We start from the raw sequence: 25,159 nt of genomic DNA on the forward strand, positions 1-25,159 counted from the left end.
GCAGTTTTCAGGAAGCCAGGCTGGCTTAGTGCTTGGGATCCACAGTGGAGGCTGATGCTCCCCACCAATCATCCAGCTAGCACAGGCAATTCTATCTTCCCACTGCTCTAATGATAATGCATTCTTTCCTCTTGAAGCACTTGATTTTCAGATTTCGATAACTTCTGCCCACCTTAACTCCTATCAATCAGACTTTATGTAACAGCACTGTGTTTGGTTCCCGAAGTGAAATATATTCTTCAGAACAGCTATAAGTAGAACAGGCTCAGGAAGAAGAGTGGATGTCAAATACTGGTTGTCATATCCTAGTAACAAGTAGACTTTCATACGTAACACATGATCCCACTGTAGGTTGATATAAATGGAAGATTTAAGTGAAAGAGGCCTATAATTTTGTTGGCAAGATAAAGAGAAATTTCCCTTATGCTAAGACCGAGTAGCCAAAAGTATCTCTGAAAATGGAAGACCTAATTCAATGTAAATCCCTCAGAAATTCTACAAGAGCTTTTGTGATCGTGTTAGTGAAACTCATCAGGTAAGGCTGGAGTCATGAGGATTCTCATCATTAACTTAATGGGGTTTGAGACTCAGATGCTTGAAAATGTGTAAGGTGGTTTGCTGATTTAATGTGAAACTGGAACTGTTGCCACCAGACCCTCCTACCCACCCCACGTCCTGCCATTCCCATTGTAAGACATGTGTTGATGAGAACTGAATATCATGTGATGGCATCATTAGATCACTTTGGGAGCCATTATCATAGCACCCATGTGTGCTTGCTTTTGTAGTATGTACTTTCTGGTGAGCAGTTGGAGTTCTTCCTTCAGTCACCAAGTGTGAGTTAATAGACGACACTCTATCCTAGACACTAGGTGGCAGCAGACTGCTGAGCTAAACCATTAGCCAAGGGACCAAGAGGCTCTAACCTGTTCCCCAATACTCGAAAGGGAGGTTAAAATGGCAGGTGGATAAAACTGAATGGTATGAAACAACACACCCAATTGCAAAAATTTCAAAGGCATGAATCACTATTGCCTCTCTGATAATCGTGTGAAGCTGCTTAAAGCTAACTTTACTTTCTTTAAAACGTCCTGGAGCAGTTATCACCCAATGACCCTAACACCGTATTCAGTTTTGTTACTTCTCTGGAGTCAAAGTTAGACACCCAAATATCATAGCTTCTCTCATTTATCATGAAGGGTTAATTCTAAATCTGTATTGTCAACCAGTCTCTTTTTTGTCTTAAACATGTTTATAGTTGTTTTAAGTGGTAATATTTAAGTTCGAATAATTAATAGCAGTATTTGTTAATACTATCAGCCCAATGCTTGAGTAAAAATGCTGAAAAAAGTGTAAGATGTTCAACTTTGTACAAAGCACCACTCAATCAATGTTTGCTAAGAATATTAATTTCTTATGAAAGGCTAATAGATTGCCAATATAGTTTTAAATACTAAATATAGAACCCAATAAGATTTGACAATGAGAATTCAAAGACCATCATATTGTATTGATGTAGATGACATTCTAATTTTCATTTTTTTACTATAAATGTTTCCTGTAATATGTCTTTGTGAATTGTTTTTTTCCACTCAGTTTTAACTCCTAATCAGGCCCAGCCCCACCTTGGAGAGGTCAACATCTTTAAGATGTGAAACATTTTAAGGTTTATTTAAACTGATAACCAGCTAAAGATAAATAAGATAAATCATAAATATAATAAAAATAAAAAAGAATAAGAAAACAAATAAAGAAATAAATAATTTTAAAAGAATAAAAACAAATTTAAAAATAAGTTTTAAAAACAGAACATTTTATATACTCTCAACTGGCTATTTCTGTACTCCCAGGGCATAAGCTGAACATAAATGACATTAAATAGAAACCCTAAAAAGAAATGGAACAGAATGCCCAATGATGAAACCCAGTGCTTCAGGAAAATTCCAGCGTTAGAAGACATTGTGTTTGCAATGAATCCCCCTACACACTATTACCAAATAAAGTTTTGCCAGGGCAGAATTTGAAGTTTTGTGAATTTGTTTTGAGGTTTTTAGATTGATTTAGGCTTCAGGAATTTCTAAATTTCTGCCAAGTCTAAATAGCTCTTTGTGGTAAGGCTATTAGCCTGTCAACTAGACATCACCAAAGGTCTTCATGAAGTACAAGTGGAAAAATAAGAGACAATTGCACTTTGCATGGATAGCTAAAAATATTTTTCAGTTTCAAATACCCATCAAGTAAAAAAAAAATCAGAGTATGGGCCTTATATCAGGACACTAGTATTTTCTTTGGGACTCTTACTTTTTATACATTGGCCATATGTACATTGCTAACATTCTACAGTGTATAACAGAATTTGGCAATATAAATAACTTATGGACTTATTTAAATAAAAATCATATAAATGTATAAAAAGTTTTCATTTTCACTTGCATATTTAAGGCAATGCTGTTGTAAAAAGGAGTACATTTATTTGAAGATAGAATTACCTAGAACATAAATGATGTATGGTTGCGGAATAAACACATTTAAAATGACTTCTTTAATTAATTTTTGAATTTTGAATTTTGCTTTATTTAATGTTTTTTTTTTTTTTTTTTTTTTTTTTAAACCATAGCAGGATACATTTTTCCTTTGCTACCTGGCTCTGCTCTTGGCCAAACCTCCCAGCCCATGGGTGAGAATTCTCTTGTGTATCAATGGATATGCATGCTTTATTTTGTTTTATTCTGAGGGGATCTGTTTCTTCCCATAGCAGAAAAAGCAAAGTTGCCCACAAAGCCATAAGGCATAAGATGGTGGTAATTCTTTGTGTCGACATCTATTTTAGCATGTTTTAAGAGTAGGTACTTTTTTAGTATTTTCAAAGGGATCTGTCCATATTTCATCTTGATATGTTCTTTTCTGCCTAGCACAGTGTCTTGCCCATGGGAAGCATCCTATACATTTTAAATACATCTATACATTTTAATTGAATGCTAATAAATTACTCCCCCAACTCAGTAATAATGGACAGAAGGCCAAATGGAAGTGAGGGTGTGGTCATACTGGGAAGAGATTCTTGAAACTATCTGGTAGAAATAAGGCTTCTATTAATAAATCAGTCAATTCAATTAAACACTAGACTAATTTCCATTTAATCAGCTTCTGAATTTTGAGTGCAAGCAAAATAGTGTACAGTTTGGGTGAGTCTGGTTTGTTTTGTGTTTTCCACTATGAAAAAAATCAGAACCACTAGAGGTCACTCCAGTTATTAGCAAGAGACTGGTTAGGCTAGTCTTTTGTCTTATAGAACAAGGCAGCTCTTGCAAGCCTGCCTAAATTTTGCCATCAGCAGAAGCAGAATAAAAGTTAACTTAAATGCTCATAAATGGTCAGTACAAGTCTATGGTTTGCTCTGTCCCATTACGCCATCCTGATTGACCTTCCTCCGTACCATTTCTTTCCGCTGTACCACTTCAATAATAACCTCAGCAGCTGTGTCTACTGTGTGTTTATTATGCATCAGGCAACATTCCAAGGATTTTACATCATTATCATCTTTACTTTGTACAGCAACCCTATGAGGGCTGTACCATTACTGCTACCATTTTACAGAAGATAAAATCAAGGCTCAGAGAATTCACAGAGCTGAGTGACAAGGCTGAGATTCAAACCCAGAGCCCACACTGGTAAACACAAATCGGATCCCATGAGCAACAACGGGATATGTTTGACTCTTATTTTCTATTTAAACAACAGGTTTAAATGTTGTAACAGGAGAAATATTTAGGAATGCATATATGTGGCAACAGGAAGCACTTTGGCATCCCTCAGATCATACTCTACAGGTCAGGCAAATGCAGAGATGTGTGTGTGTGTGTGTGTTGTGTGTGTGTGTGTATTTGGGAGGTGAGAGAGAATAGAGGGGAGTATAGAAAATGAATCTAACAAGTTAAAGGTGGGATTGCTGTTCGACATAGTCAAATGGCCAGGTCAGCAGGCCCATAAGTCCATCACTTCCAAGTGACTTATCCAAAAGAAAAATGAAACACACCTTCCTAACCCTGCCATTAAAGAGATACTACTCAATCTGAGCAGCTGTTGTGTACTGTTTCTAAAGCCATGAAAGCATCTTTTCTACAGCATCTCAGAACATCTTTAACAATTTGGTGAAAGACCCAGGAGCTCTTATTCACACCCTGCTTCAAGCAGTAGAGAGCGCTGCTGGCTCAACAAAGCATTTTTTTTTTCCCCAAGGAATGATAGTATCCATGTATTTACACAATACCTGTGCCTGTGGCAAGCCTGACTTAGATGAAGAAGTGGAGGCTGAAGGAATTTAGAGACACTTGCCTCAGGTTACAAAGCAAATCAACACAGATGGAGTTTAGCATCCCCAGCCCTGGAGTTTCCACTCAGTTCTTGGACTGCTACGACCCTGCATTGTGTTTGTTGGTATTAAACCTGAAGATCTCCCTTGTAGAAGGTTCTCACATGATCCCTCTCACCAAAAGGTGACGGAGGATTACAGTTTACCCTAACAAGGCCAACATCTTAATCTCATAATGAAACCTTCTGAGAATCCCCTCTGCTTTCACTCTGAGCCCCCATAAAAACCAATCATCATGTATGCCCCTCCACCAAATGGTCGCTGCGATTGGCACCTGTCCTGGCCTTTGCCTTTGGAATGGAAAGTCAGGATAGTTTCAAAGTTTCGTATACAATAACAGGAAAAAAAAATGAAACAAAGGAACATTTTAAGCAGCAGTCCCCACCTCTGAGCTGTTTCTTTCCAATCTCAGCCAAAGTTTTGCATACCTCAAATCCCTTGAGAGCAGAGAAGACTATAAAACCAACAGTTAAGATTTTTTGGAGGGGGGGGGGGACCAGTGGGGAGGTCACAACAGAGGAAATAAAAATTGTTATAAGTTTTATCTTCTAGCATAGCTTGCTGCCTTTCACAGTGTTCTAAAATGGCAAACAGAGAGAATTGAGAAGGAGGAAAAATTGAACTCCAATTTATTTATCTCACACTCTCTAGCATTAGTACAAGAAGTAGTATTTGCTGGAAAGATGTTAAAGTAGCATTTGCATTTCAAGTCAATCTTCACATTTTAGTTTATATATAAGGAACAATAAAAGTCATAGATTAAAGACTCTTTTCAACTTGAAAGGTGGGAAAACAGGATTTAAAGGAAAAGAAAGAGGAAACCTGGTAATAGATTGTGTCCTATATAACAATCAATATTCTCTAGTTGACGGGTTCATTAGCTATTAAAACCAAGAGCCTTTCTGGAGAAAAATCATTATAAAAAGTACCATGGATGGGGCTTACTGTTGTCAGAGAGGTAATGGTTATGCTAGAAAGTTCTCTGAAGAAGAAATCTGAAGAACTGCATCTTAGTGCATGTCAGTTTCTCAGGACCTCAGTTTCTTCACTTATAAAACCTGAGTAATAATATTCTATCATTTCTTTCTTGCTAACCTTTCTTGTAAACATGTTTTATATCATAAATATTTTATTAGAATCAAACAAGCCTTTTAATGTAATAGACGCAAGAAAAAATTTTATTAGCTAGCATCTTTCAATTAAGGTCTTAAAAAAATTCTCAGTTGATTACTCCCATTTTATGATTTAGAAAGATACATAACAAAGGCAGATAAAGAGATCATGTTAAATAATTTGCTTTAAGTTTTCCCCAAATTGATCTAGTGTCACCAGTAGAGTTGTAATGGCCAGTACATTCTTTCATTTGCTAGAACAAACACCTTGCTGCCAATCGTGACTTCTTTCTTTCTCTAATGCTCCCAATTCATTCCAATAGGAAGTCCTGTGTGGTCTCTATTTATGACATATATCCAGAGTCTGACTACTTCGCATTGCTTCCATTGCCACCTCCCTGGTCCGAGGCACTAACTGCACTACTGCCACTGCCTCCTAACCGCTTCCACCTGGGCATCTCCCCACAAATCTATTCCCAAAACAGTAACTAGAGGGATACTTCAAGATACAAGTTAGACCATGTTCCTCCTCTGCATCAAATGCTCCAATGGCTCTCATCTCCCTCAGAGAAGCGAATCCCTTCAATAGGCTCCAAGGCTGTATACGTCTCGCCCCCTGCTAACTCACTCTTTTCCACCATGCAGCCGTGCCGGCCTTTGCACTATTCCCTGAAAACACAGTTACATTTGCATCTCAAATCTCCCATGCCTTTTATTCTCTCTGCCTGGGTTGCTCTTTCTCCAAATATCCTCATGTTCTCACCTTATCTCACTCACCTCCTCATGTGCTTCTGAAAAGTCCCTCTCTTTGTGAGGTCCTTTCTCAGCTTTATATTGAAAATCGAAATCCACCACAACCTGCAGGATTGCCTGGCCCCCTTCCCCGTTTTATTGTTCTCCACACTATCTCCCATCTTCCCATCTTCTAATACCTACTTTACTTAGTTTTTTGTTTGTTGCTTGCTTTTCTCCTCCCCCATTAAGTAACTTTTTAAAATTATAATTGCCACTTTTATTTTAGATTCAGGGGTTACATGTGCAGGTTTGTTACATGGGTACATTGCATGATGCTGAGGTTTGAGGTATGAATGATCTTGTCACCCAGGTAGTGAGTATAGCACCCAGTAGGTAGTTTCTCAGCCTTTGCCTTCCTCCACTTCTCCTCCCTCTAGGAGTCCCCAGAATTTTTGTCTCTTTAGTTGTCTGTTCATCCCCAGGGCTTAGACTAGTGCTTGACATATAACATGTGCTCAATGAGTCAATGATACAATAGAGACCCAGACACCTCAGCCTTAGAATGTTTGACTTCTCCTAAGAACCCAGGAAACTTCTATTTCACTTATCATACCTAATTCATAGTCTCTTTGAAAGGTAGGTGTTTTTAACCCATATTTTACTAGAGGAAAATGACATAGCAGGTGGTTGTCTTCCTTTAGGTCATAGAAGAAGTTAAAGAGGAACTTCATGAGAGGCCTAGGCTTTTGGACCCAAAATTTTCACATGCTTCATTCCCCCAGATCCCCCAAAGAGCACGGTACATTTTCAGAGCTGAAGTGCTAACATGTTTTGTGGTTTGCACATGACACCCAGAATTCCATTCCATATGATAAAACTATTGCTTAAAATAATTATTTATCCAAGGAACTTAAATTATTTACAAACAGTTCTATTTGCACAGGTAAGTGTGTCTTTTTATAGTTTACTTACAATTGGGTTTTCTAGTATCTGCAATTAGATTAAAATATGTAAGTTCACTAGATTTGTAACCACATCTCCATCCCAATTCCCATTTTAGAAAAGAAAAAGTTCTTTAGACTTTAGAAGGACTTTGATATTGGATTGATCTTCAGAAAGATCTTTGAACTAATAGCTAAATTAAGCACAATTAATTCATTCAACTAGCCCATAAGCCACAGTAAATCAACACTCAGAAAACCCAACCACTTGGGTCACTGGGGCACTTTTCAAAATGATTCAGTTTATGGGGAAGCCCTAAAAATGTCATTCTGTTTATCCAGGCATCTAGGAATGATGGCAAGTCTGAACACTACCAAGATATCACCTTCATTAATGATGCCTATGATGTGGTGAGAGAGATGCTGTTTTTCCTGCTGCTGTTCCCAGGGTAGCCTTTAGGAAACAAAGGCATCAGCTATGTAGATTCTGTGGTGAAGCAACGTTTAAAGAGGTTGTTCATAGAATCATGGCGGTAGCAGACGGAGACTTACAGAGGTTATCAGCTCTGTGTCTTTCCCTTCCGGCAGGATGATATCAACCACACAGCATGGCCTAAGAGACGGTTAACTGGCTTACGCACTCTAGATCATTGTTGTTCTGGTTGTGACATTAACTGTCCATGTCATGCTGGATTAAGTCTTTAATTTCCCAGGAGGAACACAGCGATCATAGAGCCATAAAACAATCTGGTATGAGTGATAAGTAGTGGAAGGAAATAAATATGATAGGGGTATAGAGGAAATAATAACTAACTTTGGTTGGGATATGTGTATTTGCACAGTGGAACGAGTAAGGAGGAATATCAAGAAATGGTTCAGAGAGAAAGTATTTTATTTGTATTTTGAAGAATAAATGCAGTTTTTTTTCAAGTAAGTCAATTTAAGGTATTCCAGGCTCAACTTTAAGCAGAAGCAAAAGCATGAGGTTTGAAAATCATGGCATGATTGAAAAATCATGATGGAAAATCTTCCCAAGTATATGCTTGGTGGGTAAGGAAGGGGAGGAGACATCAGAAAAGTATATTGTCAAGTCTTAAATACTTTGCTGCATCACAATGAGAATTTTGATAAGGATATGGACTTTCTTCTGAAAGCAATGAGGAACTGCTCAAGTGTTTTAAGGATAGCAGAGAGATAAGATTTATCACTTAGAAACATCACTCTTGCACAGCGTTAAAGAATTGGAGCGTAGCCAGAAGAGGCAGAGAGATGCATTAGGAGGCTTTTATTCTAAACCAGGTGGGAGATGAGGATGGCCAAAGCTGAGTAATGACAGTAGATGGGATATAGAGAGGGGGTTAGAATTGACGTATGTTAGGAAGGAAGATCTAACATAAATTGCTGTTGGTTAAGTGTGAGAAGTCAGAGAGAGTAAGCCCTACAAGAATAAAATTGCTTGGGAAAGGTAATGGAGTGAGAATTGGGTCAAGGTCTGAACCCTGGAGACTATGAACATTTAAGGGATAAGGAACAATAAGTTAGGAGGAGATAGCCGAAAGGAAGGGAACTGGTAAGGAGTCAATATTTCAGAAAGGAGAGTATTCCATGAGTGTCTTACTTAGAAAGGAGAGCATTCTGGCTGGGTGCGGTGGCTCACGCCTGTAATCCCAGCACTTTGGGAGGCTGAGGCGGGCAGATCACGAGGTCAGAAGATCAAGACCATCCTGGCTAATATGGTGAAAACCTGTCTCTACTAAAAATGCAAAAAAAAAATATATAATAGCCGGGCGTGGTGGCGGGTGCCTGTAGTCCCAGCTACTCAGGAGGCTGAGGCAGGAGAATGGCATGAACCTGGGAGGCAGAGCTTGCAGAGAGCCGATATCACATCCATGCATTCCGGCCTGGGTGACAGAGCAAGACTCCGTCTCAAATAAAAAAAGAAAGAAAGGAGAGCATTCTAAGAAGGAAGAAAAGATCAGCAATATCCAATGGTGCAGAAAGGTCAATTAGAATGAGAATTAAGATGAGTTCATTGATTTTTCAATGAGGAGATTAATAAAACAATCTAAGTACTGGTAGGGGAAAAACAGTTTGGGATTATTTTAATAAGAGTTTCTCTGTGTGTGTGTGTGCATGTGTGTACATGCATGTTTGCTTTTTGAAATGGAGAGGATCTGAGCTTTTGTTCATACTGAACCTAAGGAAGAGGATAAAGATGCAAAGATAATGGAGACAATGATTTCATAGCTTTCAAGTGAGATATGAAAGGTCCGGGTCTCAGTGACTTGAAGAAAGCCTTGGTTTTTTTCAAGGAGGAAGAAGGAATACATTTTCCTATGAGACCAGGTGATGGGGTGGAGGGAGATATGGATGGATAGGTGATGGCAAAAAGAAATGGAAGATTTTCATGAACGGTGGTCCCTCTTTTTTTGAGAAACAGAAAATTAGTTTATATCCTGACAGTAAATAGATATAGGGCAGTGTTGAAGGCTCAACACTACAACGTATAGAGTTAGTGACTCTGAGGAAGAGTTGAAAAACTACAAGCTATGTTTGAGTGTTCGTTTGAGTTGGGAATCACAAATGGCCCCATCCTGCTCCATGCTACTGCCTCCTTTGTGAATGCTTATTTACTCTTCAAAGCTCATGTTAGATGCCATTTCCTCTAGCATGTTATCTGTGATAGAAGCCATCCCTATAACTTACTCACTTTTGAATCACTAGGTTTGAATTAAGTGCCTGGAACATTGCAGGTGGTCAATAAATGTCTGCCCCGGAACCACACATTGCATGGAAGAGCATGAGCAAATTCCCAGAATGGCCAGAATTAATTTAGACAAAATTTTTAAATCAGTGAAATTAATCTTCATCTTCTTCCCACTTCTCTTCTCTTCCATCGTTTTCTGTCTCCTGATGTCTCTGCCATCTGTCTTCAGTTCCACTTCCCATACCCATCAGTAGCCTTCCCCTTCTGAAAAAGTCATCTTTGCTCTCAGCTGACTGTATTCTAATTTGTCGCAAACACCACCTTAACAATTAATCCAAAAGTCAACAACACTTAAAATAGGACTCCTCCCGAGTGTATTTGTTTTAAAAAGGAGAGAGACTACTCTTTGTCTAGAGAAGCAAATGAGCTCAAATATTAAAGAGAAAGAATCCGTCCTGACACATGGAACCCTTCCTTCTGAGTGGCTTCCCTGCTAATAGGCTCAGCTGGTTTCTCAAGGAGGAAGCCACCATCACCACCTTTTCCACTCTTGGAAAGAGATGACCTTGCTCATTATCTGGAGCAGTGGGAAAAACATAAACACTTGGTACACTGCCCTAATAAAAATTGAACAAGCATGTATATGAGGGACAGCCATACTCTAAAACACAAATTGTATGTCTCTCTTCCCTGCTCCATGCTAATCTCTGTCAATACCTTTCACCTCTCTGTAAATGTTCCACTCTACTATGACCTTTGCTGGAGTCTGTGTTGATAGGGAGAGATTTTTGTAGGTTTTCCTGCCATTCTCCTTTATATGTATTATTAATGTCAATACTGGGTCGATATTCCTTTTGCCATGAAATGTCCAGTGAAAGTCTAACATATGAATTGATTACTCTTATAGGAAGCAACTAAAAGAGAGAACTGAAGTGCTTGTATAGAAGAAAGACATCCTTAAAACCAAGAAAAATTAAGGCATCACTAATAATATTTACTGAGCCATCAGAGTGGGCATTCATCAGTTTAAACCTGTTGTGTGAGTCTTTTTGCTGACAAATATCTCTTGGATATGATGCAACTTTTTACAATAATTCTAGGTGATCCTCCTGCACCCAGGAAATTGGTATTCAGAGCTTAGCATGCCTGGGACCAGTAAATAAAATTTTCCTGCATGTAACTAAACCATTTGATTGCTGTTATTTATCTTAACCACCATGAATAAATTTACAAATAGCAGGGTTTTTTTTTTTTCCCTAGTGTGTCTCATTTTCTACCTATTCTTTTGAGTCAAATTACATTGTTTATCTCCTAGTGACTCCATCATTTATGATTTTCTGGGATCTCTGAAGGCTGAGAGATACTCAAGGCTGGGTTTGCCTGAAGAATACTGAAATCTGCTCATTTGAATCTCCTTCCTCCACGAGTTTCTTATCTGGTCCCATCCACAAATTCACAAAGATGTTGCATCTGGGGGGGGAATCCCAATTAGATCTTACCCATCCCAATTTAGCCCCTGTTTCAAAAGAACAGAGGCAGGAAGAAAACGGAAGCACCACCATTATAATTTGTAGTTTCCTGGTTCCGGTGTGACTTGTTACTTTTTCTGTTTACTACTTCCTCCGTGTAGCTCTCCATCCCTTCCCCTTTTTCCTATAGGCTGTTATTTACCATATGGTTATATGCAAATTGATATTTCAAAAGAAAGGAAAAGAGACACAAAAGTTCTGCACCTTGTTCCTCCTTAAAGGACAACGTTTGCAAAAACAATAACTTCTGAGCTGAGACCACGTGTGGGAGCAACTACCTCACGGGACCACTTTTTAGAACCGCAACATGTGCTTGGGATGGTCTGGGTTCCTAAAAATAGTTTCTTTTCTTTTGTTAATAAAATTAGAGAATGCTGATAAAGTTCTCTTAAAGGGTCAAAAGAGGAAAGCTCATAAATTACAGCATGCCATTAATGAACAAAGCCACAAGAATGCAGATTGAGAAACAGCAAAAATTACAGGTCACAAGCTCTGCGATGTGAAGGAGTAGGAAGCTTCCAGCCTTTCCTCCAAAGGCAAGATGAAGAGCTGGAAATGAACTCACCCTAATCTCTAAATCAACTTAGATAATACCAGTTCCCATATATCTTTTACTTATCTCAGATGAAAACAAAACTGAGGTGAAAGAAAGCCCAGGCATGCTCTTCAGAAGCTCAACGCAGAAGACAAGTTGGTCAAAAAAATAACTACTTCCATTGTGTTTTTCTTTTTTTTTCTATAGATCTAAATAAACACAAAAATAATTATCCTTCTCCTTCTTCTCTCCTTCTTCGTTTCCTCTCTCTAATTTTTTTTAGAGTTTTACCAGACTTCTTTGCCAATTAGAGCCACCGCAACTAAGCCCTAGATAGTCCCTTTTTAAGACGTCTTCCTGGATGAGCCCTTCTCCTCCCACAGCACATTACATTTCTTCCTGTATGTACAGGTTGACCACATTATTTATGGTCAAATTTGGACACTTTTGAAAGTGAAAGAAGTGTTACGGTAGGTAGTCAGGCAGAGATGACCAGGGCAAGAGAGGCTTCCCCACTCCCCGGTTTGGGACAGTCAGACGACCATCAGGTGATAGGTAGTTGTTAATTGTCTCTCCAAAACAATAACTGGCTGCAACCCAGGCAGGGAAAGGCAGTCTCTCAATAGAAACACCTGAAACTGGTGATCAGCAGCTTCCCAGTAAGATCTCAGGAGCTGGGCGAGTAGGGTCACACCTGTAAACTAAGAGGCAAAATGGCAGAGTTTAACTGGATATGACCTTATGGGAACACTCGACCGGTAAGGAAAGAATGCTTCAAGTGAGCATGCGCACAACTCCATTAAACACACCGCGCATGTGGCTCCTCCCAAGAGCTGGAGGTCCCTGCTCATGCAGACAGCCTGCCCTAAGTAAAGGATCAGGGGAGAAGAGGCACAATGCCTCAGAAACGTGCCAACATATAAAACCCCAAGTCAAAAAAGTCAAACAGCGCACTAGATCTCTCACGTTACCCACTTGTCCCTCTTGTTGTGCTTTATTTCCTTTTGTTCCTGTTCCGAAGCTGTTTAACAAACCTTCACTCCTGCTCTCAAACTTACCTCGGTCCCTCACTCTGCTATAGGCCCCTCAGTCGAATGCTTTCTTCTGAGGAGGCAAGAGCTGAGGTTGCTGCAGACCCGTACGAATTTGCTGCCACTAACAGGAGTGCTGTTAATAATTACTCTGGGACAGGAATACATGGCGGGGGGGATTGCAGGCAAACTGGCACTTACATTCACTCCACTTCCAGGTACCCATTCAGCTGATTCAATGCTGGTTTCCCCTTGACATGCTGCTTTTGGAGTCCTTCTCAAGTTGCTTCTTGTGCGTCAACTGGGTGGTAAACTCAGTGGCCTCTCCTCTAGGATTCCCCTCCCTTTCACTCAATAGGCAACATCTCAGCAAATGCTTTTCTTTCTCAAGGTCAAGGGAAAACATTCAAAACATCTCTTGTGAAAGTTATGTATTTAAAAGGCTGAAACCTGAAGAGTACAGGTGTACATGAAAAATCTCTCTCCGGATAAATGCTTGAGGAGACCCCATTCTCTGTGATGTGCTTATGTCACATTGCATGCCTGTATCAAAACGTCTCTTGAAACCTAGAAATACATACAGCCACTATCTACCCACAAAAATTAGAAATTAAAAATTAAAAAAAAGACAAACCTCTCTCCTGCTGGTCTACTTCATTCTGATCCTGGTTCTTTGGAAACCCTTTTTTTACTTCTGCTTTTTTTTTTTTTTGGCAACTAGATAGAACTTCAGGTAAAATAAATAAAAATGTATTGTGATATATACAATACGTACAAAGAAGACTATGAAACGTTTATGTGCCATTTAAAGAATAACACTTAAGAATAGAATATTGCCAGTATTTCAGAACCACCTTCCTCACCTGGTAAATCTCCATGATCATGTCCTCCTCCCTCCCCTTGCCAGAGGTGACAGCTCTCTTTAATTTTCTGTCCATTATTACCGGCTCTGCTTTTCAGTTTTTCACACTTGTGTGTATCCCTACAAAAGATCTCTGATTTTTAGGGGGTCAGAGGGTGCTTTCACGTAATAAGGGAAGAAAACTGTCATTCTTCTAAGAGCAAATTGTTCTTTTTAGAGAAAAGAATAATTCCTAAAACCTGCTGTGCTTTCCAAATACTTAACCAACACATCACACATCAACACATGTGGAAGGGAAGAGGCTTAAGGGAAAATCCTCAGCATCACACTCCACTTGTAGGGCTCTGTCTTTGTGTTCCATTTCCGTATGGATTAAAAGCCAACTTCCATTGTTCGGAATTTTACATGAACAACTAATGTCCCCAAGGAAGTGGTGACTGATGTGGGATTTCCAACTTGTGGCAATTCTGCAGGCAGAGACCATGTTAGGCAAAACTGCCAACTATGTGAAGTATGTTGACAGTGGCACTCACTAAATTCCTATCCTCTGAGCCTCTGTGCTCACCTGGACAGTCAGTACATTCTCTCGTGTTCTATCATTTTGTCCATTCAAACCTTAAAACTAATCCTTCACATCGATGAAGGAAGGAGGGAGGGAGGAGGACATGATCATGGAGATTTACCAGGTGAGGAAGATGGTTCTGAAATGCTGGCAATATTCTAGTTCTTAAGTGTTATTCCTTAAATGTCACATAAACGTTTTGTAGTCGCCTTTGTATGTATTGTTTATACTGAAGATATAAACATTTCCCACCCAAATGGTCCAGTGGTAAAGGATAAGGGTATTTTGAGGGGTTTCTGTACATGACAAGGCCATGAAAAGTATAGATTTACTTTTATTGTGGACTATATCACATATACACAGAAGAATCTAAAATACAACTGTACTCTAAGGAATAGTGATGGGCCGGGCACGGTGACTCACTCCTGTAATACCAGCACTTTGGGAGGCCGAGGCAGGCGGATCACGAGATCAGGAAATCGAGACCATCCTGGCTAATACGGTGAAACCCCGTCTCTACTAAAAATACAAAAAATTAGCCAGGCGAGGTGGTGGGCGCCTATAGTCCCAGCTACTTGGGAGGCTGAGGCAGGAGAATGGTGTGAACCTGGGAGGCGGAGCTTTCAGTGAGCCGAGATCACACCACTGCACTCCAGCCTGGACGACAGAGCGAGACTCTGTCTCAAAAAAAAAGAATAGTGACAGAATGAACACCCACATACCCACCACTGAGCTTTAGAAATGGAATATATGCCACACCTTAAATCTTCTGGGTAAACCTCAAAGGCTGCTTCTCCCGCCCCTCATCAGAGGTAACCACTGTCCCTAATTTTGTGTTCATCACTCCAAGCTTTTCTTTATGGTTTTAACACACGTGTATATAACCCAAAACAAAATACAGTTTAGTTTTTTCTTTGGTGGGAATTTATATGAATTGAAATTTTTATTTATATTTTCCTGGGACTTGCTCGTCTTGCTCAAAATTATGTCTTGGGAAGTCGTCCTGTTGATGCCTGTGCCTGTAGCTCACTAAATTTTCATTGTTGCACAATAATCCTTCCTATGAATGTATTCACTCTCCTTTTTTGTCTCTGAGGCAGGGTCTCACTTGTCACTGGGCTGGAGTGCTGTGGTGCTGCTATCACGGTGCACTGTAGCCTTGACTTCCTGGGCTCAAGCCATCCTCCCACCTCAGCCTCCCCAGTAGCTGGGATTACAGGTGTATGTTATCACACCTGGCTACTTTTTGTATTTTTTGTAGATATGGGTTTTTTGCCTTGTTGACCAGGCTGATCTGGAACTCTTGGCCTCAAATGAGCTGCAGGCCTCGGCTTCCCAAAGTGCTAGGATTACAGGCATGAACCACTGCACCCGGCCGGTTGTAGTACATAATATTTAAATTCCCACCAGATGTAGATGAGAAATCTCATTGCTCAACATCCTCTTAACATGTGCTACTGTCTGGTTTTACTCCCAATCTGGTGAGTGTGAGTTGCAATATCATAAAACTTCACTGTGATTTGTATTTGTGCTTCTCTGATTAATGTTGAAGCTGAGTTTCTTTCCGTGTGTTTATGGGCCATATATGTTTCCTTTTCTGTGGAATTCCTTTTTTGGGTCTTTTGTCCATTTTTCTATTGGGTCATTTCTCTTTTTCTTAATAATTGCTTGGAGTTCTTTAAATAATCAAATTAGGAATAGTGATAGATTAAAATATTAACTAAATTTTATTTGCTTTTATATATGTGATTTGTTTATATTTGCTGTTCCATAGTTAATCATTTCACCCATTTGACAAAGAAGAGTTTTTAGTTCGAAAGTCATTGAATTCTTCAATTTTCTTCTACAGAGTTGTGCATTTTAAATTTTGTTTATAGATATATCCTACATTCTTTTCGGTTTTGACTTTTACATTTACGCCTTAATCCTCTTTGAATTTGGTGTTTGTGTATGGTGCATTTGTTGAATAGTGTATCTTTTTCTCATTGATCTCAAATACTACCCCCTCCATAAATCAAATTTTCATATATCTGTGAATTTGTCTCTAAATGTCCCATTCTGTTCCTTTGGCCTATTTCTTTATTAATGTGCAATATCACATTGTTAATAAGTTAACAACTATAGTTTTACAATGTTTCAATATGTAATGGGACAAATTCCTTGTTTTTCTTCCTTAGGAGCATGTTGGCCATCCATTACCCTTTATCCTTTACAGAAATTTCAAAATCAACTTGCCATGTTCCATGAAAAAACCTGTTGGAGTTGTTATCATAATTACACTTGCATTTATGTCCGTTAGAAAAGAATGGACAACTTTATGATATGAATCGTTTTATCCAAGAACATGGTATATTTTTCCATAATTGAGTAATTTACTGAACTTCAAAAAGCTCTCTCCTTCTCTATAGGTGTCTTACATGCCTTTTCTTAGATTTATTCCTATGTGTTTATGTATTTTATATAATTTATTACTTTTGTAAAAGATATTTTAAATTGCATTTTCTATCTGATTTTTTGATATATATAAAATTGCTTTTGTTTATTCATTAATTTATCAATTTTCTTAATTTATATAATTTATTTGCTGATATTTATCTATTTAAACAATGTCACCTGTTAATAATGAGAGGTTGAGCTGGATGTGATGGCTCATGCTTGTAATCCCAGCACTCTGGGAGGCTGAGGTGGAAGGATTGCTTGAGTCCAGGAGTTCGAGACCATCCTGGGTAATATATGGAGATCCCCGTCCTTACAAAAATAAAGAAACAGTAGCCAGGCGTGGTGGCATATGCCTGTGGTCCCAGCTACTTGGGCGGCTGAGGTGGGAGAATCACTTAAACTCAGGAGCAAGGCTGCAGTAAGCTACGATGGCACCACTCCACTCCAGCCTGGGCCACAGAGTGAGATCTTGTCTCAAATAATAATAATAATAATAATAATAATAATAATAAGAAGAAGAAGAAGAAGAAGAAGAAAAAGTTGATTTCTTTCCTTGTAATTCTTAGAACTTCTCTTTTTCTTGTTTTGTCTTGATAGCTGAGACTTCAACTGTAGTGTGAAAAAGAAGTTGTAAGACTGGTCATCCTTGTCCTGTTCATGATCTTAAAAAGAATACTTGAAACTTTTACTATTATATATCATATTTGCCCTAGAGTTTTGTAGGTCTTCTTTATGAAGTTAAAGACATTTCCTTCCTAAGTCTTTTTACTCATTCTCTTTCTACTTTCGTGAAAGTACTATCATTAATGTTTATTGATTTTACTGAACATCTTTTTTGCAACTATGGATGTAATTACATGGTTTAATCTCTTTTAACTTGTTAAAGTAGTGAATTACAATAATCTTGATCTGTAGTTTTCCTATTTTGTTCTGTCCGTGGCTAGCATTTATATCAAGGTTATGCAACTCTCATAAAATATTCTGGGAAGTGTTCCTTTTTTTCTGTTTTAGAATTTATGTAAGAAATGTTTGGTAGCATGAGTAAACTCTTCTGGCATGGTATTTCCTGTGTGACAAGATTTTAAACTACAGATTGAATTAGATTTTACTATACAAGGGATTTCTAGTTCCTCTTAAGTTATTTTTATGTAATATTTTCTACAAATACATATATTTCATCTGTTCACAACTTGTTGGCCTGAGGTTGTTCATAATATTCTTTTTTATTCCTTTTTAATGCCTATGGAAAGAATAAGAATCTTCTCTTTTATGCCTAATGCTATTTTTTTCATATTCTTTCCTTTTTTGGGGGTAAATATCACCAAACATTTATCTTTTTAAGGAACAACTTTTAGCTTTTTGAAATTTTACTTTCTGTTTCATTTGTTTTTGTACTTATTTCTATTATCTTTTTTTGTTCCTTTCTTTGGGTTTATTGTGCTCTTCTTTGTCAAATTTTTTTAGGTTGGGTATTTGGTTCACTCAATTTTAAGACTTTCCTCTTTTCTAATGTAAGAATTATAAACAATATTTTTTTCTCTGATAACTGTCTTAGTTGCTTCCTATAATTTTTAAATACAGCTTTTTTTTTTTTTTTTTTTTTTTTTTAAGTGAGAGAGATGGGGTCTTGCTGTGTTGCTCAAGCTAGACATGAACCTCTGGGCTCAAGCGATCCTCCTGTCACAGTCACCTGAGTAGCTGGGACTACAGGCATGCATCACCATGCAAAGACTAAATGTAGCATTTTTCTTAACCCTAGGTGCATAAACATTGAATAAATAAAGCAATTTGTCCAGGTATTTATTTACATAATCTGATAATGTGTTGAGAGCATTAGGGCATAGAATACAGTTTTCATAATTTCTAACGTACTTAAAAAAAAATCTTAGATATACCTCAAATAAATAACTCCATAATTTCCTTTCCCTCTCAAGTATACATGCCTTAACAGGGTAAAAAAATAAAATTAGCACGTTTAAAATCAGAAAACATTCTTACGCAGGGCCCATGACCTTTTGTATTTATGCTACCTAAAACATAGAGAAGACTGAACGTTATATGTATAGCTAGAAAAACCAAGACTGAATGTGCTTTTAGTTGATCCTCTTTCCAATTAGACACTTCCTCCCTCGCAGGTGGATCCTTTTAGGGGCCCTAGTTTTGGAGCCCAAGAGCTTGGTTTGTTGTAGACTCAACCTCTTAATCAAATGTATCTTTCGCAAGTCATTTAAGGACTTTACAAACTTCAGTTTCCTTATTTTGTTCATTAAAAATCATAATATCAAATTCCTAGAATTTTTCTAAGGATTTAATAAATGTGAAAAAATTATTAAAAATAATACTTCATTTTTACAAAGTAAATAATTATTAATTATTGTTCTCCCTATGGTGGTATTTCTCCTCAAATTTTCATACCTTTTTTTTTTCTCATTTGTTTTTCTACTTTCCTACTTCCCCTAGGAAGCTTTCACTTTCCCTCTCTAAATACTGGAAAGGGGTCCTGATCCAGACCACAAGAGAAGGTTCTCGGATCTTGCACAAGAAAGCATTTGAGGTGAGTCCATAGAGCAAAGTGAAGCAAGTTTATTAAAAAAGTAAAGGAATAAAAGAATGGCGTACATAAGCAGAGCAGCTCTGAGAGCTACTGGTTGTCCATTTTTATAGTTATATCTTGATGATATGCTAAGCAAGGGGTGGATTAATCATGCCTTCTCTTTTTAGACCATACAGGGTAACTTCCTGACATTGCCATGGCATTTGCAAACTATCATGGTGCTGGTGGGAGTGTAGCAGTGAGGACAACCAGAAGTCACTCTTGTCTTGATTGTGTGGGTTTTGGCAGGCTTTTTTACTGCAACCTGTTTTATCAGCAGTGTCTTTATGACCTGTATTTTGTGTAAGCTCCTATCTCATCCTATGACTTAGAATGCCTAACTCACTGAGAATGTAGTAGCACTGAGAATGTAGCAAGTCTCAGCCGCACTTTACCCAGCTGCTATTCAAGATGGAGTTGCTCTGGTCCAAACACCCCTGAGTCTTCTGGTTTAGAGGCCAAGTGTTAGAGATTCAATCTTCATAGATGGGAAATCCCCTATAGATCAATTATACATTTAAAGCACCTCTTTTTGCCAAGGAAAAACAAAGGTGCAGGGAATGATTATCTCAATATCTGTAATTGGGGGTGGTAAAATTTCCTAGGAGTTAATGGTAGAGTCAAGACCAAAACAGAGGTTTCAGGACTCTTCTTACCTGATGAGTGGCACTTTAAATTTTTATTTACTTAAGTGTTTTGGCCAGTAATTCGCAACCTTTTTTGAGGTAGTTATGCCCATAAGACATCCAACAATGGTCGTCTATGAGTCTACTGGAAAAAAATAACACTTTTATTAAAAGGCTTGATGATAGCTATGTGATGTTAGTCCACAGAGTACCTATTAAGTGATGAACCTCAAGATGCCTAAGAATTTAGAAATAAAATAAAAGTCAGTCAGTAAAATACAACCCTACATTGCAAAACCAGACATTCAAAAGCCAGTATGGGACACAGAATGTGGCAACTGGATAAAAAGAATTTCATTGTTGTCATTTATTTTGTCTCCCTTGAAGAAACAGTCTCTAATGGCAAGTCACTTGACTTATAAACTAACAGACTTCATTAAATAGATATTGATTGATTGGACATCAGCAGTCATTCACTGAGTTTCATTCAGTCCATCCAACTGAAAACACGGGATATCATGCTTGCCCCTAAGGTGCCATGACTTTGGTACACAACACCTAAATGTCTCCAGAAAGTTCACAGATGCCTGGCTAGCAGCCATCACTCCTAGTGGAAAGGATGCCCAGTACCCAGCTGATTCCATCACGACAGCGTCCTTAACAATAGCTATAGACTATTGCTTGTTTAACCTAGCTTCAGGGACCAACATCATTCACAGAGAGGGAGCAAGCAGGGGTCTGGTCAGTCACGTCCAGCCTCGCGCCTACAAAGAGATTAGGCAAGGCTGTGGAGTAACGTGAGCAGTTTGGGCGTCCACTGTCCGGCTCCAGTATCCCCGAGTCCAGAGGCAACAGGAGTCTCTAGACATTATGCACTGTAGAGAAATCAAAGAATTCGAGAGCAAGGCCCTGGAATGCCTGGCTGCCTCCCAATTCTCTTACGAAGAAATAAATTCCATTGTTGTCTCACTCTCCTTTCCGTACTCTCGGAATCAGCAGTTACTGTACTGCAGCACCTTTCCCTCTCCAAGGAGACTCTCAGCCACAGCAGGAAGCACAGGGATCTTAAAATACAAACTCACAGTGCTCCCCACATTGATCTCCCACATGAACCCATCTCTCTTGTCACGGACTGTGGGCTTCGTGACTTTCTCCATGTGCTGGACTGTTGCGTGGTCACTGTTGCCAGGGACTCTTTGAACTAATCCCAAACCTATGTCAGAAAAGCCTGTGATCGATTCCCAGTGCCATCCTGAACCACGAGATTGGAATATCGCACCTTTCAACTGCCTGGGCCGATAAACAATACAGCATGTACTCAGCTTCATAAACACTCTGCCTTGTTACAAAGGGCATTGCAAACTCGCCGTGATAGGACTTGACCTTAAAAGCTATAGACAATCTAGCGGAGCACAGACGGTTTCATAAAGTACAATCACTTCCTGGAATTCTTGGGCCAGTGCAGTCGGAGCCGTGCAAATCCTGTTTTCCTTGCATTGTTTCCTGCATGTGAATATCATCAGTCTAGCAGGTCTGTAACCATGGCACTTGTAAATAGCCGAGGGGCGACTTCTGATAAAGGCATACAGTTTTAAGAAGCTTTTTTTTTTTTTTTTTTTTTTTTAAAGACAAGCCCAAGTCAAGCTCTACAAACACCATATAGCAACAACCAAGTTGACAAATGGCAGTTTCTAAAGCACATATATCCAGATCCAGATCCAGATTTGTTTTTAAATCACCAAAGGAAGCAGAATAATTGATGCCCATTGTATTGAGGGTACCGTCAGTTGTTTTTCACTTGTTGTAATGTAAATTTCCACACCAAATCCATAGAGATGGACACTGACTACAATTGCTAGCAATTCTTTCCACAGTATGTTTCCTTTTCCACTGAATGGGGCTGGGAAATTTTAAGTGCTCCGTCCTTCAGTTTCTCCAGCCGGCAAGAGGAAGAGGAAACACCAGTTATTTCTTGGAATGCTCGGTTTAAAACTTACTCTTCAAAAGTTTGACACCACTCTTCCTACTCCAACTTCATCCTGGGGCTCCACAGGCTCTTATTTAAGCTTTGAGATGATACAGTGAATGAAACATGTAGTCCCAGCTACTCAGGAGGCTGAGGTGAGAGGATCACCTGAGCCTGGGAGGCAGAGGCTGCTGTGAGCTCTGATTGTGCCACTGCCTTCCAGCCTGGGCAACAGAGTGAGACCCCACCTAAAAACCAACAACAAAACAAACAAACAAACAAACAAAACGGGGAGACACACACAAATAGATTGCTTTAAGTTTCTGGAAAATCCAAAGATTTTTACTAGATTTACTGCAAATGCCTCATTATACAAAGTTTCAATTGGCTGAATCAATCCTGATTCTTCCGCCTTGTATATTATTGAAATGTTGGTTGAACTGAAAATGTAAGTTAATATTCTTAGCAGATGTAAAATGTGGTGGATATTGGGCTAACTGTCAACAAAAGTGTTTTAGGCTGAGAAGGATATCATTGGGAGAGAAAGAAAAGAAGAGACTACTCATACAATAGTATGAGACTATTGCTTATGTTTTCATAGAGACTTATGTTTAATTTTTTAAGATTCAGAAGTCTTTCTGAAACTTTAAATTATTTCTTTTTCTCTCTCTCTCTCTTTTTAGAGATGGGGTCTCTTTCTAGCTTTGGCTGGAGTGTAGTGGTGCAATCATGGCTCACTTCAGCCTCAATCTTCCAGGTCAAGTGATCTTCCCGCCTTGACTCCTAAAGTGCTGAGATTGTAGGCGTTAGCCACAGTGCCTCGCATATTTCTATTTCTGAATTTAAAATAAAAATCTGTAACATCTGACCAGTATCTTCACTTGAGCATCAAGGACAAGTTTGACGCCTTTGGGAAAAATTATGTCTCCTATTATGCCAACACATGGTAAACACTAAAAGTTTTAGGATAGTAATTAACAAAATATACCCCGGTTCAATCCTTTCTCTTAAAATAATTAGCAAAAGTATGTTTGATGAGTTGTTTTCTCATGACATATCTTAGAATGATGATCTGCTTTCAAATCTTCACTTTCCATGAAACTACTCTGTGTTTCAGGTGTCATCTAACTTTTTTTTTTTTTTTTTTGACAGAGTCTCGCTCTGTCGCCAGGCTGGAGTGCAGTGGGGCAATCTCGGCTTACTGCAACCTCTGCCTCCCGCGTTCAAGCGATTCTCCTGCCTCAGCGTCCCGAGTAGCTGGGACTACAGGTGCCCACCACCATGCGCTGTTCATTTTTGTCTTTTTAGTAGAGACGAGGTTTCACCATGTTGGCCAGACTGGTCTCAATCTCTTGACCTCATGATCTGCTGGCCTTGGCCTCCCAAAGTGCTGGGATTATAGGCGTGAGCCACCGTGCCTGGCCCATCGAACTTTTTAATATAGATTGTATGATGTTTTCATTAAAAAAGCTGGGCTCAGAAAGGCTGTATAAAGCCACACAGCCAGCAAGCAGCAGAGTCTGCATTTTAATCCAGACATTCATGGCTTCAAAGCAATGTTATTTAACTCTAACAATGCAATTGAACTAACTGACATCAGACACAAATATTCTGAAGAACCTGGAGAAATAGAAAAGAATTGGATAGAACTGATGGCTCACGGGCAGAAATATAAATGGCATTGTTCAGCCATGAAGCCATATAATTTCAACGTGACTTTCCTTCTCTATTGTCCTATCTCATTGTCTAGCTTGTAATGTGGTCACAATCATGTCACATGGCTGACTTCCTGCATATTTGGTTTCCTCATGGGAGTTTAGTAATTCCTGATTGATTTAGAGCAATAAAATAAACTAAAATAAATTCTAGTTTTTTCAACTTCCATGCCATAGAAGTGAAAATGTATTCTCACATTGATGTATTTAACCACTTCCCCTGCACGAACTAGTGATATGATGCCAATTCTCGAAGGATCTGACTTCTCTTTACATTTATGTAAGTTCTCTGAGCTCAAGGGTAAGGTAATATACACTTTCCTTGGCAGCCAGCTGGCTCAGAGACATTCTCTGTTGGTTAAAACCACTTCTCTGGGTCCCATTACCATATTGCCTGCAACCTAATAATGCCACACCAAATTCGGCCTTCTGATAAGCATGAGTAACTTCCTCTATAGCCAGAGGGAGGCACATAGCATGACTTTGGAACCAGACTTGGCTTTATGTATTATATTTACTTTAGGGGGCAATTCGTTTACGGGCACAGGCAGGGACATAAATACCTCCTTTTCATGAGGGTCCCAGAGGGACAGCAGGCATACAATGTGGCTTCATACCACACAAACAATTCAACATAGAAGACTCCTCCTAGCATAATAAACAACCCACAGTCACCGTGTTCTTGACATTGACAATGCTTTTTAAAGTTAGATCAAAAAGGTGCTTGGGCTTTTTAAAAATGTTTTTAAACTTGGTGTCTGTCTGGACAGGGCAAAAAGTCCTGTCCATCTGTTGGACGCAGTAGACCTGGAAGTCGGATGATTTAAATAAATTGTGCTTGCAGCATTTTGAAGGCATTTTTCCATAGGAGCTACATGGTAAAAAGAAATTATTTTGGGTTTTCGTTCTGTCCATAATGTTTAACCAGTTATAGTTTATATTACTTTTCTTTTGATAATTAGACTAAGCCTGGTAGAATAGAGAGAAATCCAATAAAGAAGTGAAATTCAAGCCTACATTTCTCAGAGGATCACTGAATACATCTAAGATTTATAATTTTAACTATAATTAACTATTAACTTGTAATTAATTATATAAAGTATTGTGATATTTTGATAGATTTCTTAGGAGTTTTATTTTTCTTTTTTAAGAGAGGCAGTAACTAACTTCTCTTTTAAAAGAAAACTAGCTTAAACATCAATTGGAAGTTAAGGCCAATATTAGAGAAACATCAAACTACTTCCAAAAATCAACCAGTCTGTCTCACTCTTTGTGTCTGTGCTGCATTTTGAAAGTTTGGAAAACCAATAATAGAAATTTTTCTCCAAAATAAATTAAATATCATTTACCCAGGAAAAGGAACAAAAAGTTTATCAGTCCTAAGAATGTAGTCATCAACATATGTCTCTCCGTATAAATGTATGCCTTTCTGTT

The 25,159-nt window shown here is 38.7% G+C and overlaps 1 long non-coding RNA gene across 1 annotated transcript in view; it reads left to right on the forward strand.

Annotated features, from left to right (window-relative positions):
* Window positions 1-25,159, forward strand: part of LOC139363505 (uncharacterized) — a 189,738-nt gene that overhangs the window by 42,055 nt on the left and 122,524 nt on the right. Inside the window, exon 2 of the long non-coding RNA XR_011624026.1 lies at window positions 19,286-19,379. This is a non-coding gene — a long non-coding RNA (uncharacterized lncRNA). The remainder of the gene's footprint in view (window positions 1-19,285; window positions 19,380-25,159) is intronic.

Source organism: Macaca nemestrina, chromosome 5 (genome assembly GCF_043159975.1).
Source record: "Macaca nemestrina isolate mMacNem1 chromosome 5, mMacNem.hap1, whole genome shotgun sequence".
In the NCBI taxonomy this organism is placed as follows: domain Eukaryota; kingdom Metazoa; phylum Chordata; class Mammalia; order Primates; family Cercopithecidae; genus Macaca; species Macaca nemestrina.